Source organism: Leopardus geoffroyi, chromosome E2 (assembly GCF_018350155.1).
Source record: "Leopardus geoffroyi isolate Oge1 chromosome E2, O.geoffroyi_Oge1_pat1.0, whole genome shotgun sequence".
Classification (NCBI taxonomy): Eukaryota; Metazoa; Chordata; class Mammalia; order Carnivora; family Felidae; genus Leopardus; species Leopardus geoffroyi.
The window spans coordinates 54,236,994-54,252,582 of NC_059335.1; the positions used below are offsets into that span (position 1 = coordinate 54,236,994).

The following is a 15,589-nucleotide window of genomic DNA, read 5'->3' on the forward strand; positions in this document are numbered from 1 at the left end:
CCTGACTTAAGAAAGAGAACAAACGTTCTTACTGTTTAAGGTGGCCTGAGTCGGGGTTTCTCAGCTCGCCCTTAATAGTGTCCTAGAAACTACAGAATTAATGTTTTAACTTTAAAGCACGGTCATAACCCAATAGGATCGGGAGCCCCTTGGCTGGGAGCAAATACAGAACTCTTGGGCATTTGAAAAGTGAGAGGTGCTCTAAGTGCAAAATTAGAAAGACTTCGTACAAGAAATATATACAAACTAGCTGATTAACATACTTTTCATATTGCTTACGTTCTTGACAAAACATTGCCTTGGGTATGTTGGACTAAATACTGTCATTTGCAAAGTTGATTCTACGTGTTTCTTTTTACCTTGTTTTTAAATGCGGCTCCCGGAAAGTCTGAAGTCATGAATGTACTCACATCCAGCGGACAGCACTCATCTTGCTGTATTTCTTCCAATCAGCCTAAGGATATTAGGTCATACAAAACTAGTTACTCCTATTTCACTTACTGTCAGCAAAAACATTTGAACTTTTCCTACCCTTCCTTGCGCTAAATCATTTTTCTCCCTTCCTTTCTCTGTATACTTATGTTTTCAGCCTGCGTGAGGAACTTACATAGTTATAGCTTATCTTCAGTGCGTGGAAATGGGCCAGTGGTTCACCAGAAGGCGTGCTGGAAATCTGTGGGGGCAGGTGGGTTGTCACATGATGGGCAGGGGCTTGCCTGTCCCCTAGAGGGGACTGTCCCCCATGCCATTCCTATAGATGAAAAGTATGTTTATACATAACCGGCCAGAAGCAAATTCCATCTGAGTTATGAATACGCGGGGGGGGGGGGTGCACGGGGTTAATTTAAATGAATTTTCCAGGAAAGCAACTACAGAGGTATACTTTGTTTTGTTCAGAACTTTAGAAGTTATTCACCTTTTTAGAAACCCGCATCATTTGTAACAGTGCCCCTACTGGTTGTTTGTGTCACTTAGCAGGGCTCAATTGCACTGGTCCACATCTGAGCTGCTACAGTAAGGCAATTCTACACATATGTATCGATGTACTCATTTCACCCTTATTTCAAAATGCCCCCTAGGGAAAAAAAAAGCCTCAATACTATTCAGCTGAAGATCAACTTACTTCTCTGAAATCCAAACTGAGTCATTAGTTCAGAGTTGCAAGCATCTAAGTACCGTCAGTTCTGATGTAACACAACATACGCATTCCTAAAAAGTCAGCTCGCTCCGCAAAATCGCACAGCCAAAACCACAGGGCCTACGGGGAAGGTGGAACAAGGGGGCACGACACCGAGTGACTTTGACAGTGACACAGAAAAAAGAACCTAATAACAGTGGTTGCATGTTAAGTGGTTTTATACACGTTAAATAAAGAAACACGCAGGTACTACAGAACGATGCACCTGACCTTGAAGAAGACCTGAGGTTTGCCTATATAAGTACGGGCAATGGAAGGGCTATGGCTCGTGAGTTGGTTTGGGGTGGAGGAAGCAGGGCCACCCGAATCGAAGAGAAAGGGGATGGGTGCATGGTACCACCCAGGTGAACCGAGGCAGCCGGCAGATGTTTGGGCTGTGCATGTATGTACGCTTTGTGTTTTCTATAAGCATATTTAGACATCTTTTTCCTAATCTGTCCGCCAGCATGGAAATTTATATGCTGTCTGGCTGTGTGCTGTGTGTATTTGTGTTTTATGCATAAACAGAATAATATTTTTTGTTCCCCAAGAATGCACATTTGCCCTCCTGGGGACAACACTGCTCTCTTGAGATGCCTGCGGTCGAGGTACACAGAAAAGATGGTGGGAGCACAGAGAAGAGGGTGACTCATCGCCTGGGACAGTCAGGGAGGGCAGAAGAGGAAATGACATTTGAACCAGGTTTTGTAGGATGAGTAAGACTTGCCATCTGGGAAAGGATGGAAGGAGTTCTAGAAGGAACAGCTTCTAGGCGTGATTGTTCAATGTTTGCACAGCATGGGGTGCACTGAGAGCTACACATCCACAGAAAGAGTGGGGAATTTAGAAATACAAATTTTAGTACGATTTGAGAGACAAACGGACTCTTAAGAGGTATCAAATCCTAGAAAGCTTTTGGGGGCAGGAGTGCATAAGGAGCAGAAACTGGGAAGAACGCTGAGTTATTAAAGTAGGTATTAGGTTCCTTTAATTTCAGCCTATGTCTCAGATGGAAAGACTCCTGTGTAATAAATAATAGAGCACACTTTGGGCTTAGTTCATTCACCACACTCCCAGACACATTTCGAATACCATTCAAAGAGTCGTGGAAGCTCTGATTAATATACAACACAGAGCTCTCTCCATACACTCTCAAGGGTAAAAATACTGCTGAAAAGCCAGTTCTTTTAAAAGCTGAGCATCTAACACCACCTTGTGAATGATAATAAATGGCAGGCGAAGCCAGAAGGTAGACTGGCCCTCTGTCTGGGTCTGCCAAGTTTTATGCGCATAGAAATACAGACCTGCTCTTTGGCCAAGAGAGCGGGATCATCTTCCAGTGAGATCAAGATTTCCTAGGAGACTCCTGGTATTTCCCAATTCCAACTTGATCAAAAATAGCAACCCCAACTCTCATGGGTTGTTTTCCTTTTCTTTTTTTTTTTTTTTCCCCTCCATATTCCCCATTCGAGCTCCCTTAGGAACGTGCATCTATTTGCCATTAAAATGATATTGCGGTCATTTTTCCTAAGGCCAGAGAAGTTTAAGGTTTTTCCATAACATCAAGTCCCTCCCTGACCTCATGGAGCTTGTCATCCATCAAAGACAGGCACCGAGAACAAAACTACACAACTAATTTCAAACGTGATGGCGACAAGGGAAGATTAAATAGGATTAGACGCACACAACAAACATAACTTAGAGCCCGTAACTTCATGTACAAATCAGGATGCTTCATGCTGTGCAGGGGGGGGCACCGTGACAAAGACAGGGTCATATTATGGGTGAGGACAAAGAAAGAGCATGGGATTTTCATGGGAAGAAATATGATCATGTTTGCCCTCTCTAATTATTGTAATTAGATCTCTAACCATTTGAGTGAGTACTGTCCAGCAGCAGATTTACTTCTTACTGCCCATCATGGACCCAAAGAGAATTAGGCAGGGACATTACAGCATTATTTGTAAAACAGTAATAATCTAAGTACACATCAAAAGGGGAAGAGTTACATGCATGGAGTACTTCTATGCAACGTTCAAAAGAATGGATGAGGGCTTACATATACTAATATGAAACTACATCCAAAAAATATTGTTGGGTAAAAAAAAAAAAAGTGAACTGTAGAATGACATGTAGGGTGTGCTTCCATTTGTGTGAAATTTAGGGAGAGACACAGAGGTTCAAGTACAGTTTCACATACATAGACCATCTCCAGAAAAATACATAAAACATGATGACGGTGGTCGCCTGTGTAGGGGAACCAGGTGTACGAAGGTCAGGTTGGTAAAGAGACATATCACTCACTACATTTACTTTACTATTATTGGAAATTTGCCACATCTAGTTAGAGAAAAAGTATCTCAAACAGTATAGATGGAGAAAGGTAGCGTTAACCAGCAATGGAAACTATTCATTTTATAATCTGCCCTCCATCCCGTGTGTTAGCTTAACAGAATTCTCTATATGTTCAGAAATGAGGTAAGAGGAATTATCTGGGCAGAGACCAAGATTCAGATGTGACTGTGGGGAATCAGGGAAGAAAAGAAAGGGGGCAAAGCTTCGCATGAGCAACAGACAAAGATACACGGGCTACTGACCACAAAAGCTAACGGATGCACCTGGGCCCGGAAATATGATTTTAGGTGATAAATAGACACTGTTGGATGAAATTGATTCACATAATGATAACATTATTCCCTTTTCCAATCTTTTTTTATTGCTCAGATATAGTCAAAGAGGAAGTCTCAGTTTGGTGCAAGTATGTCTTTATGACCTCTGGACACTTTCCTGGAGTTAAAATTTGATAACGTGTTTCGATTTGACTGTATTTCTTTTCACTCCTATCCTTCTTAGAGAAAGGAACTCTGGTTTCCCATTTTTGGCGTTGAAACAAAGCTTCCTTCGAGAACAACCGTGTTTAATTTTGATGTTTTATAATGAGCCATTTTCAAGGAAAATATTAAGTAACACAAGATGCGCAGGGAAGGCAAAAATCGTGACTGAAGTTTAGCAAGCAGTGCCTTGAGACAGATTCTTCTAGGTCTATGGCAGGGAAGCTGTGCAGTTGTATGGTTGTGATTGTTGCTGGGTTTTATTTTCATCCCACCAAACAAGCGCTGAATAAAATTGAGGGAGATTTTTCAGCAAGCTGAAGTTTCGTCCTCATCAACGACAGTATTTAACAAGAATAGCCTTAGTTTCCTAGAGCTGAATCCACGGATGACTAAAAAGACTGAGAACCAAAAATACAGGCACCAACTCCGACGGCCTAATTAAAAGTGTGATTCTTGCCCCGGTGTGGAACACTAGCCCTTTTGTTACATCCCAGGAGAGAAGAAACACCTCAACCGAAATCACAATTTCCTCCTTTCTCCCTCTCCAGTGCCACCATTTTTTCATTAGCTAATCCCAATTAGAACGCTTTTTTTACTAAAGCCATAAATCTCTGCCTTTCCCAATAAGCATAAATTATATGGTAAATAACTGTATTCTGTGTCTGTCCAGAAAAATAAAACACTCTTTCTTTCTTTCTTTCTTTCTTTCTTTCTTTCTTTCTTTCTTTCTTTCTTTCTTTTCCTTTCTCTGGTATTTTATGAGACTCTGAGCTGCTAAGTCAACGTTCACGCTTTTTGATTTAGGATTTCTCCCCCCTCTCATCTATCGCTCATCTATAAAGGCAACACTACTTTTAGAAAGAAAACTACCACCAATGCACTTCTCTAAAATTCTTCCTAATAAAAGTATGTTTTTTCTTCCTATTTCTGAGTGACTCCAGGTAGAGGCAAAAGCTTGATTGTTGTGTTAAAATGTACCTCTGCCATTTCCTGGCTAAATGGCCCAGGACCCTCATGATAGCTCAAACCCAGGTCTGAATCATCAACTAAGGAGACAGACCTCCTAAAATTTGTCCCAAAATTAATGAAGAAACTTAATAAACAATGTTTAGCATAGTGCCTGGCACAGAGAATGTGCTCATTAATATTAGTTGCTCATACTGCATAAACAAAAGTGGTGATTTTTTTTCATTGTTGTTCCTTCTGTGGTCAGCAATTGCTTAACCCAACATTCTCTACGTTAAACTAATTAAAAGAAACATACCTTATCCGTGATTGATTTTCAAACTCATTTATTACTCGTTTCTCTATGGTTTAATTTAATTAAATTGAGCAGCATATCAAATATTGATTTTAATAAAATCTTGATTAAGACTCGAGCAATTATCAAACACAATTTTCATACCATTCCTGCATTTCAATGGAACCAACCTGAAAACCAATTTTCTTTTAAAATAAAGAAGTGATTTTATACACATACACACATTCCCCCCACCCCCACCAAGCCATTTTCAGAAATACAGAAAAAAAATGGCCTCCCAATATTTTCGTTAGCAAGATAAGCAAAGATAAGCAGCAATCTCCAACTGGGGTTCTGAAAAGCTTAATCCAGTTGGTCACCTCATCTCCAATCAGTAGTGGAAGGGAAAAAACAAATTAGAATCAATTCCTTTGATAAACATTAACTTAGCAACTACTATGTACAAGCCACTGTCCTGTACTGTCCAACACAAGGAGAGGCAGTCAAGAGCTAATCCTATAGCCAGTTTTAACGTGTGTGGAAAAATCCATCCACACATGCAAGTCTTTAATTTTATTGAATAATGACCGGAGAAGTACACGTATTTCAATTCTTGAAATTACTCTGCTGTATGATTTATGTGCATAGACTATTGTTAAGAGAATGTAATGTAAATGTGATGGTATAAATTACCAATAGTATCATATTAGCAATTAACTATAAGTATAAGACATTTAATAAGTTAAATATTTGGTTTGATAGTTAAGTGCTAAAAAAAAAAAAAAAAGAAAGAAAAAGAAAGAAAGAAAGAAAGTCTGGCCAATAGCTATCACAGCAGCACCATCTAGAGGATTCTGAAAAGTAACACAGGGTCATTCCCCCAACTTGCCATTCTTCCTGTTTAGGCGAAAAGAAAGGCAGCTATAGAGTTCACCATCTTATGTCATTTTAAAGCATTTTAATTCTGTCCACATCATTTAGCATCATCTTAAATCTTGAAATGTTTATGGAACGGCTCAATGAGATGGAATATTCTCGAAATCGTAATGCAATTAGAACAAGGATCCCAGCTGTCCTCCTGGGGAGGCAGTACTGGGTGTGTGCTGAAGGATCCCAGGCCCTGGGACACTGTGACCTGGGCCATGACTCCCCTCTCCTCCCAACACACACACACCTCCTTGTTCTATCTTGATCCCAGACATATCCATGCCAAAGACTGGACAACGGGTAACATTTCAAAATCATACCATTCCTGAGCTACTGTCCACTGTGTATTTACGTGAGTTGAGAAAAAAATGATAAACTTTCTATTATTAAAACTGTTTACACCAGCACATCCACTTACTAATTCCGTTCCATTGGCCTAAGCTGAATCAATGTCCTGGGGTGGGTTGAAAGAGAAATAATAAAACATCTCACTTTTTTTTTTTTTTTATAGTTCTCATTCCCCTATCGTTTCTGTAACTTTTCTGAACCAGAGAACTGCTTTGGAGTCATGTTAAAAGGATTACAATTGAGATAATAAAATATGTCTGCTATTCATAGGAACTAGTCCTCTCCTTACATTATTTGCTTTCAGAATTTCAGGCAATTGTGCAGACCCTCGGTCGGCTGCAACCTCACAGGGAAATGGCAAACATGTACATTCAGTGTGGCCCCTGCCGGTGGGGGACGGGAGGAGCGCTCACCTTCATTTCCACTGGGGGGCACTGTCCACCTCAGGGAGAGGCGACGGAGTCACAGTTTGCCAGGCCAATTTGCAGAAATCTGAGTTCCCCTGCATTCTGAAGTCAGGGTTCTCAAATGAGCGCCCTAGTAAAGGGTCAGAGATGGGCAGTGAGTGGGTCATTCATGGTGATTCTCTATACTTGAAGTAAATGCAATTGGGCCCAACTGACCAAAGGAATGCGAGGTTTTGCCTAGAGAGACCTTTTCCCCATGCTGTATGCTAAAGCCATCACTAAAAGTCATAGCAAACTGCAGTAATTTTGGTTCTTTCAAATGTCTTCATGTTCTTGCACAGGCTTTTCCCTCTCTTCTACCTCCATACCTATTCACTTCGTAAGTGTCTGGTTCTCATTGGTGACTTAGCTCAGATATCACTAACTCCAGGAACCCTTCCAGGACTCCCTTACACTGGGTCAAGATGACCTCCTACGTGCCTCAACTGCATCCCATACTGCTCCCATGAGGAAGCTTGATGTAATTACTTGTTTATTAACTATGTCCCCCATTAGGCTGCAGATGCCATCAAAGCTGGGGGGATTTCTATCTTATTCACAGTTGTATTCCCTGCATCCCCATAGTCTCAGCTCAAAGCCTCCATCAAGGAATGATCACCCTATATAAGTATGATTTATGTTGGGGAGGACTCTGATGTTAGGCACACAGCCTGCATTTCTTTGCCTTCCAAAAACATGGGCCTCAATACCCACTGGTTTTCTTCCTCACTTACCTTGTTCTCTTAATCCCTACAGTCGTCAGAAGAGAGGCCCAAGTTTCCACAAGGTAAGCTGCCTCTTGCTATCGAGGATTATGGCAATTCTGCTTGGCCATCTGTTCACCATCTCCAGAACTTGTTCTAGGATCCGCAGACAACCCATCTCTATTCCTGAGTCAGCTGCAAGAGAAGCGGCCAACCAAAATATTTACAGTAGGGATCTTTCTGGGACGTCTGGTGAGCTCTAATGAAGCGAGAGTCAACTGGGAGGAAGATGAGACCCCACCCCCCCCCGGCTCGTCTTTCCAAGCAGGTAACAAAGTCCTATGCTCTACTGTATGCGGTTGACATAACAGCACAGAAGGAAAACAAGGAAGTTCACCTTTGTTTCTGGTTCAACTACTTATTGTGTCCATGGAAGGACTATGATATTCCAGAACTAGAACAGCATAGGGCCATCTAGGTAACCTGAAGAGTATAGTGTGGCACCCAAATACAGAGTCAGAACCATCCTGGGAAGTTCCAGACTGTGATGAAATAACATATTTACCACTCTGGATCCTTTTCTGTCATGTGTTTCGCCTGAGACTACATCCGCAAAATGGAAGTAAACCGGCCAGGCTCAAGGGGTCATTGCGAGGGCAACTGAGACAGGCCCTGACAAAGTGCTTAGAAAACTACGCCCACCCAACAAAAAAGGAGAGATTATTAATGTTAACAGAACGACCACAGACTGCCCCATCATCCCATAGCCATTATCCTCAATTTTTAAAGATCTGAACAGAATATTTCACTGCTAACATCCTGACTTAGGTTTAGTTGGAAGATAGAACTTCTAGCCAAATTAGCCTAACATACATGAAGTGATAATCAGTAGATACTGAGAGTAAGAACCAAGTAGAGATCATTTAGGGTATAATAAAGGGGAAATAGTATATATAGTTGTGTTATTTTGTTTACTTTCATACTCATAATTGTGCACACAGGAACATACATGCTGAGTACCATAAGTAAACATTTTTCAGGGGCGCCTGGGTGGCTCAGTCGGTTAAGCGGCCGACTTCGGCTCAGGTCACGATCTCGCGGTCCGTGAGTTCGAGCCCTGCGTCGGGCTCTGGGCTGATGGCTCAGAGCCTGGAGCCTGCTTCCGATTCTGTGTCTCCCTCTCTCTCTGCCCCTCCCCCATTCATGCTCTGTCTCCCTCTGTCTCAAAAATAAATAAACGTTAAAAAAAAAATGTTTTTTTCAGCCAGGTCCCTTACATAAATCTCAGAGTCTTTGGCCATTCAAAAAAAAAAAAAAAGGTTTTTTAAATTACTGGAAACTAGCAAAACACAGGATGAGAATTTTCTAAAACTGACAAAAGATATAAAGCCAAGGCTTCACGAGGCAAAACGAGCCCCTAGGGGGATAAACACAAAGAAAGCCACACACACACACACACACACACACACACACACACGCCAAAACAAAACAAAAAAAACAGAGAAAACCACACAAAATGAAACTTCAGTGTATTAGTGATTGTTTCTTCACATCCTCACTGGTGTTGTCCCTATTTTTTATTTTAGCCATTCTGATAGATGTATAGTGCTACCTCATTGTGGTTTTAATTTGCATTTCCCTAATGGCTAATGATGTTGAACAGCTTTTTATGTGCTTAGTTGTCGTCAGTATATCCTATTCAATGAAATGTCTTTTGCCCATTTTCTAACTGGATCATCCATTTTTTCACTGTTGGGTTTTGAGAGTTCTTTAATTACTTTAGATACTAAACCTTTATCAGATATATGATGTGCAAATATTCACTCTTAGTCTGTAGCTTGTCTTTCATTCTCTTAACAAGACTTCTCACAGTTACTAACCTTGATTAAACCTATCAATTTTTTCTTTTTCATATTGCACTTCTGGGGTTAAGTCTATAAGCTCTTGGCCTCACTCTGCAGTAGAAAGATTTTCTCTTACGTTTTTTATTTTTCTTAAACTATAAAAATTTTACATTTACATGTAACTCTGTGATCCATTTTGAGTTCATCTGTATATAAGGTGTGAGCCTGAAGTCAAGGATTTTGTTTTGTTTACAGATATTGAATTTCTCCAGCACCGTTTATTGAAAAATCTGTATTTCCTCCACTGAATGCTTTTGCACCTTTGTCAAAAAATCAGTTGGGCATATTTGTGTGGGACTATTTCAGAGTTCTCTATCTGTTGCGTTGACCTGTATGTTTATCCCTCTACCAATGCCACACACTCTTGATTACTGTAACTATGTGATGGGTCTTGAAATTGGGTACCATGATTCCTCCAACTTGATTCTTCTTTTCAGAATCGTTTTACCCATTATATTTCCTTTGCTTTTCAATATATATATTAGAATGATCTTCTCTATATCTATAAAATACCTTGCTGGGATTTGGGCAGAAATGGTGGTAAGTCTGTATATTAATTTGAAGAGAATTGATACTCTCCCCCATTCATTTTGATCTTCTTCATTTTCTTTCATGAGAAGTTTGTAGTTTTCAGCATGCAAGTCTTCTTCATGTTTTGTTATACTGATACATGGGAATTTCATTTCTATTTGTTTGTAAGTTCCTTGGCATTTTCTACATAGTCAATCGTGTTATCTCCAAACAGGGACAGTTTTATTTCTTCATTTCCATCTGTTTGCCTATTATTTCCCTTTATTGCCTTTTTGAACTGGCTAAAAGTTCCAGCCCCGTGTTAAACCACAGTAATGAAAGAAGACTTGCTCCCAGTTTTAGGAGGAAAGGATTCAGTCCTTCAACATTAAGTATGTCATCTGTAGCTTTTTGGGGGGATGGCCTTTGTAAAGTTATAGATGTTCTCTTTCATTCCTAGTGTGCTAAGTGTTTTTTAAAATCATGAGTATTAAATTTTCTCAAATTATTTTTCTGCCTCAATTGATAGAATCACATTATGTTTTTTTTCTTGTTAGCCTGTTACAGCAGATTACACTGACTGACTTTTGAATGGTGAACCTGCTTTGCATCTCTGGGAAAAGCTCCAGTTGGTAATGGTGTATAATTTTTTTATACATTGCTAATGCTATTAGCTAATATTTTCTGAAGGATTTTGCATGTACATTTACAGAGGATATTGGCTCATAGTTTCTTTCTTTCCCTTTATTAATTTTTGTGTACTGTCAATGTCTGGTTTTAGTATCAGCATTAATGCTAACTTCATAAAATGAATTAGGAAGTTTTCCAAACCCTTCCATTTTCTGAAAGACACTGTGTATATATCATATTAATTATTTTTCAAACATTTCACAGAATTGTATAGTGAATCTCCAGTGAAGATTTCTTTTGGGGAATTTTCAAATTATGAATTCAATGTCTTTAATAGTATAGAGCTATTCAAATTACCTATTTCATATTGGGTAAATTTTGTGGTAGGCAGTTTTAAGAAATTTGTCCACCTCATCTAAGTCCTCAACTGTATGTATGTGGAGATATTTACAGCATTCCCTGTCCTTTTTATGTCTGTAGAGTACGTAGTGCAATTCCATGTTTCATTCCTGATAATGCTAATTTGTATTTTCTCCCATTTTTATCTTTGACCATCTTGCTAGAGACTTGTCAATTGTATTGATCTTTTCAAAAAACCGACTCCTTGTTTATCTATTGTTTTTGTTTTAAATTTTATTGATTTCTGCTCTTATCTTTATGATTTAGACTCTTCTGCTGACTTTGATTTTGCTCTTCTTTTCTACGCCCTTCCTGTGAGAGCTCACATTATTAATTTAAGATGTTTTACTTTCCTAATGTAAGCACGTATTGCTACCTTTGCTCTCACCATTGCTTTAATTGTAGCCAATTTTGATATGCTGTATTTTCATTTTCATTTAATTCATTGCTCATTTGTTGGCTTCCCACTAAGATCTCCTCTGTGACTCGTGGATTATTTAGAAAGTGTTATTTTCCAAGTGTTTGGATATTTTTCTATTATCTTTCTGTTACTGATGTCTAGCCTACCTGTAGTCAGAGAACATACCCTGTAGGATTTCAATTCTTTTAAATTTGTTGAGGTGTGTCTTATGGTCCAGGATGTGGTCTATCTTAGTACATGCTTTGTAGGCACTTGAAAAGAATATGGATTCTCCTGATATTGATTGTTCTATAAATGTCAAATATTTCCTATTGGTTAATGATGTTGACTTTTCCATCCATGGTGATTTTCTGCCCGATTCTTGTATCAGCTATTGAGAAAGATCTTCTCAACTTCAACTAACACTGAGGAAATGCCTACTACTCCTCTCAGTTCTGTCACTTTTGCTTTATAGTGTGCAGCTCTGTTGTTTGGTGCATATATTTTTAGATTTGCTATATCTTCTTAGTGAAGTGACCATTTTATCATTATATAATGGTCCTCTCTGTACCTGGCGAATTTCTTTGGTCTAAACTCTATCTGATATTAATATAACCACTCATGCTTTCTTTGGATTAATGTTTGCATGATATGTCTTTTTCCCTCCTTTTATTTTCTATATGCCTATATTATCATATTTGAAGTCAGTTACTTACAGGCATCATACAGTTGTCATGTTTCTTTTAATACAATCAAATTATCTATACATTTTTATTGGTATATTTTAGCTGTTTATATTTAATTATTCATATGCTAGAGTGGAGATGGAAGTCCAGGCTCCCCCAATGGACTTCACTGAAACTGCTGCAGAGGGTGGGGAGGTGCCTAATTAGTTAACTCTGAACAGGATGAAAGAACTGATTCCTTACTGAGCCTTCTTTGACATCATCCTGGTAGAGGATGAGGGGCAGTTATAACAAGGTGAGAGTGGAAGTCTATACTCTCCCCCTGGCCTTTCTAGTCTGTGTGTGTGTGTGTGTGTGTGTGTGTGTGTGCACGCACGCACGCGCGTGCTATTTAGATGGAGTAGAATGTTTATTTTCTACAAGTTTCTGCCTTGTTCAATGGCCTTTTCCTGGTCCTTTGGCTAAAGAATAGGCATTTGTTGGGGCTTTTTAAAATTTCCATGTTTGTCAGATTTTGGGGTTACCAGCTTCTTCAGTTCCAAGTCTAGAATACATGAGGCAAAAGGAAACCCAGGTAACTTACAATCATGTCACTCCTTGGGTCCCGAGGTGGCTAGACAGTGTGACTGATTCTCTCTATCTTTCAGAGTCTTCTTGTGTTGGTATAATTTCTAGGGGTTTTAGTTATATTCAATAGGAGGAACAGGGGAAAGTACATCTACTCCAAATTTCCAGAAACAAAAATCATTGATAATCTTTTAAAATTAATTATAACAATCTCTGCCTTCTAACTGATGTATTTAGACTGTTTACATTTAATGCGATCATCAATATATCAGGATTTAATGCTACACATATACTACTTGCTTTCTGATTGCTCTACTTGTTTTCCATTTTACTGTTTGCCTTTTTCTCTTTTAGATTATTTGAACAATTTTTAGGACTTTATTTTGACATATTTGTATCCTTTTTTATTGCTTGCTCTCGGGATTATATCCCTCATTTTTCAGTCTACATAGAATCAATACTTAAGTACTTCAAGCGGAATATAAGATCTTCACTCTTAAGACAGATTCCCTTCACCCTCCCCCACTTTCTATGATAGTTATTTTACATATTATATTTATATACTTTGAAAACTCTGAATAATATTATAATTATTTTTGTTTTCACTTGATCTTAGCCAAAAGGCTGAGAAGCAATAATTTTTTGTTGTTGTTTTCAACTATCATTTGAAAACTAAAGAGAGAAGGAACAGGCTATTACAGAGATTAGCAAATTTTTTCAGTAAAGGGCCAGATAAATATTTTAGGCTTTTCAGACCATGTACTATGGAAGTTAATGACTGGAATTGGCCATGTGGACATTTCTGGAATGTAGACAGTGTTCTATTGCTTCACCTGGTTGAGAATTACATAAGAGTTCACTTTGTAGTAACTCACCAACCTAACTTTTGTTTTGTGCATCTAACTTTTTGTGTGGGATACCTACCAATGAAAGTCATTTTGAAACTAAATAGATCCAAGAGCTTGAAAAATAGATGGGAGACTTTGGGAATGGATTATCAGAAAAAAGAAGGGGTACATAAAGTACATGGGATTTATTGCTCCTTTCCGTGCTACCTTCTTTGAACAAAATTAATAGATGGGGAAATATGTACAGTTTGTCCTCAACCCTGAGAGACTGAGAATTTCTACTAAGTGCAATTCACTGAGGTGGGAACTGCTTACTGGAGCCAGAAGTTGAAAAATGAGACTTGTTGGGGCGCCTGGCTGACTCAGTTGGTAGATTACGTGACTCTTAATCTTGGGGTCGTGGGTGCGAGCCCCACTTGGGTGTGGAGATTACTTAAAGCAAACAAACAAACAAACAAATAACTAAATAAATAAATAAAAATGGGACTTGTGGAAAAATGAGATTAGAGGTCAATGAACGACAATTCTAAGTGAATGACAGGAGGAAGGGAATGAGAAGAAAGGGAAAGAGGTCTTTTAGTGAGAAATTCAACAATATGAATTCTGGATATTTTTTTCTAGGAAGGGCATGAAGGAAAAAGAGGTTGAATAAAGGAGAGTGAAGAGAAGGAGAGAGGAAACCAACAGGGGAGGGAAGTAGGGAGGAAGAGGTTAGAGAAAGAGAGGAGATGGAGAGAGGAGAGAAAAGGAAGGGAAAGAAAAAGGAAGGATGGACTAAAGAAAGGAAAAGACACAAGAAAGAAATGTGGCAAAATGATCCCTACTGGGCATCTGGTAGAAGCCAGGCATTTACCCACATGATTTAAATCTCATATCAACTCTGTAAGGTATATATTATCTTTCCTCTTTTATAAATGAGGAAATGAAAGCTCTGAGATTTTAGTCAAGGAAACACACCTAGGAACATCAACCCTGGCTGCACGCAACTCCAAATTCTGGGCTCAAGGAAACCCTTTAATTCCAACAGGGAGAATTCCTTTATGGCAAGCAAATGCTTATGTGACACTTGAGTCCTGGAAAGAATTACCCTAGAGGGTGCCCTTGTCCTAATAAGTAGAAAATAGTTGATCTTCTGAAACCCTAAGCCTATAATTCTGCAATTCTATGGCATCGGGTCGTATTATGTGGAATACTTCTTGAGATCATTGACATCCTCTAATTTTGCCTTACTACTAAGGGGCATTTTCAAAGAATCCAGTGAAAGAATCTAATATTACACTTTCTGGAGTGAAAAAAGTACTAGACGTTCTGTTTGACAAAGAATGCCTTATCTTAGGAGAAAATGGGCACAAAGTATATTCCATGGTCCAGTTTATAGTATTTACCAACTTAGCATGAATGCCAAAGATAGACAGATGTATGGGGTGCTAGAGAAAATTCCAAGAGAAAACTCAAAATTATCAAATTACCCAAATTTCTTCAGGCTAAGCAGAAAGTACTAGCAAACCACCAGTGAGAAAGAGAGACCTCGGGAAAAAAATCATCTCACTTTGACAAAAATTCTGTGAAGAACAGTGGACTTTGTATGTACCACAAATTTGGGGGTCACTTCAGAGTACTTGAAAAAAGGAATATACATTAATTCTCTCACTTAAGTTCAAAGTTATTTAGCACTTACTGTAGGTTAAAAGGAGGGGTAAGGGGATGGGAGGGGGAGAAGGGAAAGGGATAATTCACCAAAAAAAAGGGGGGGGGCATAAAAATTAAACCAAGCTACCTCCAAGGAATAATTAGAAGTGAAAATCAATAAGGAGAAAATGGCTCATATTCTCCTCATTGATTTCCTATGCACAGTGAGTCAAACTTGACTGTTGGTTAGAAGTCAGTTTGGCTACTTCTTATTACTTTTTCAGCACTTGGGTACTCCTGTCAGTTCCTTTCATGCTGGTGTCTTGCTTGGCTCTAATCA

General features: G+C 39.0%; 1 long non-coding RNA gene across 5 annotated transcripts in view; it reads right to left on the reverse strand.

Annotated features, from left to right (window-relative positions):
* Nucleotides 1-15,589, reverse strand: part of LOC123577670 — a 28,899-nt gene that overhangs the window by 11,392 nt on the left and 1,918 nt on the right. For 2 of the 5 annotated variants that reach the window (XR_006702004.1, XR_006702005.1), the window contains exons 2-4: nt 7,707-7,871; nt 608-751; nt 360-454 (exon numbers count right to left, since the gene is read on the reverse strand). This is a non-coding gene — a long non-coding RNA (uncharacterized LOC123577670). Of the gene's footprint in view, nt 1-359; nt 455-607; nt 752-1,123; nt 1,259-7,706; nt 7,872-15,589 lie in introns of all 5 variants that reach the window. The other 3 variants (XR_006702007.1, XR_006702008.1, XR_006702006.1) reach the window with 2 other exon arrangements.